This window comes from Abramis brama, assembly GCF_963993115.1.
Source record: "Abramis brama genome assembly, chromosome: 6".
NCBI classification, from domain to species: domain Eukaryota; kingdom Metazoa; phylum Chordata; class Actinopteri; order Cypriniformes; family Leuciscidae; genus Abramis; species Abramis brama.
Genome location: NC_139968.1, coordinates 6,081,096 through 6,083,265, shown reverse-complemented (window position 1 = coordinate 6,083,265; position 2,170 = coordinate 6,081,096).

Here is a 2,170-nt window from a genome sequence, read left to right as displayed (position 1 = left end):
GGGCGCGCTGCCACGAGATTAAAAGGAACGGAAAACGCAGACCAATCCTACTACGGCAAAGGCCAGGCTCATGAATATTAATCAGGCAACGTCACGGGATATTTACCACGTAAGGTCTCATGAATATTCATGAGGGAAGTCTTGGCGATAGTAGGTTTCGTAAATGTGTGGACGGAAAGCGCATTGCAGGAAGTTTCTATAAACGAAATTGCATAAATAGAATGCGGTTAAAACGCCGACACACACATTAACGCATCTTTAAACTAAAATAAGAGAGAGGAGAAGGGCGTACCTGGCACGCCAGATGAAACGAAAATGAAACTTGTCTGTTCAAACGTGTTTTAATGTTTCCATATGACAGATTATAACACTTCACATATGAACATGCGTTGGGCACACACATTTAAGGGGACTTTTCGTTATTTTGCATATAATGCCACAACACTCTGAGCTGCCTATAACCTGTTTTAAAATAACATTTCAAAATGAAGGGTTTATAAAAGAAAAGCAAAGATACTAAAAGGAATATTGAACATAAAATATCGTCCAAAAATGTTTTGTACTGTTTAAAGACATTTAGCATTTGTCAATATGCTGCCAACTGCATACAGTATCAAACCAATACCAAAAAAACAAACAAATCTTGAGTTCCACACTCACAAATATTAACGGATTCGTTTTTTTAATAAATAAAAAAATCAGGTTAAAACAGCACAAATCTTTTAAGGAACTATTAAGAAACGAGAATTTATGAACGTTTTAACCAGGAGAAAATTGTACACAAGTGGAAATAAAAGGTTTACACAGTGACTGCTTCTATGCACAAGAATATTCCCATATTAATTCTGATTATGTAAATGTCATCTTGAAGCATTTACCTGACTGCCATAACCAGTTCAACATTTCGGTTTCTGAAAATCTGAACAATTTCAAATCTGTTGCATGTCTGTTTTAACCCGGTCATATAAATTTGTGTCATATAAATACCTATTTTCAGAACATTATGACTGAATATCCGCATATCCAAACATCTGTAATACTGGGTTATACAGTCGTGTAAAGTCAATCTATTCATTAGAATAAAATTACTGGAACAAAAATACTTTAACTAACATTCTTCAAACATATATAAAAAAAATATCTCAACATGTTTCTCTCATCACGTTCTTGTGTGCCATTAAGGACACAATAAAAAAATATTTGTTTAAAGTCCCCCTGTGGTCAATAATTTAAACTCATCTTTGATCACCAAAATTACATATTTAAATGTTTTTTCCTTGAAAAAAACAATTCTTCATGCCTTAAAATATCTTGAATGTAACTCGACACCCTCGCCTCATTTAGTATGCGTGGTTCTATGAATATGCAAATGAGCCCCGCCTCCACTCACTCACTCAGCTCAGAGATCCACTGGTTGACGATCACACGTTGATCTGATTGGTTACAAGGTAGTTTGTGACGTCACCAGCGATTTCAAAGTGTGTTTTTGAGACTGTCTTTGGTTCACTGCAGTTTTAAGGAGAAAATACTCAGCAATGCTGTCGACTTATGAATTTACACATGGTTTGTCTTAAAAGCACATTAAAAACACCACATAGACACATAAACAACATTAAAAGCTGGATTTACACCACAGGGGGACTTTAAATAGCTAAAATAAACCGTCACCATTGTTTCCAGAAGAGAATAAACAGGGAAAGAATGCACATTGGTTTATTGGGATAATGCTCATTACATGTACACAGTTACATTTAGAGCCGTGGAGTATGTAAACATCTTTTCAGAAGAAAGCTTTAACCAGAATATAGACCTTAATTTGAAAACGATGTGCACTTAACCACGGCCCACTGATCCCCAATCCGAAGTTCATCCCAATCCTGCACTTTTCCGCAGGGGGTGGAAAACAGGGTAACGCTACATGCTCTGATCAACCAACAGCACACCACTAATGAAACAGCTTAATGTCTGGTGGGAAAGTGTGGATCCTTCACACATTTATGCAAGTCAAACAGGTTTATAAAGAAACCAAAATTAATGCTAATTAACAAAAATAATGAGCTGACGTTGAAATTAAGTGTTTTATACTCAAGGGACTAAGAAAGTTTTTGGCATCTATAAAAAAAGAAAAACTCATGAAAAAGTGACAGTAAGATTCTTCTATGATTTTCAT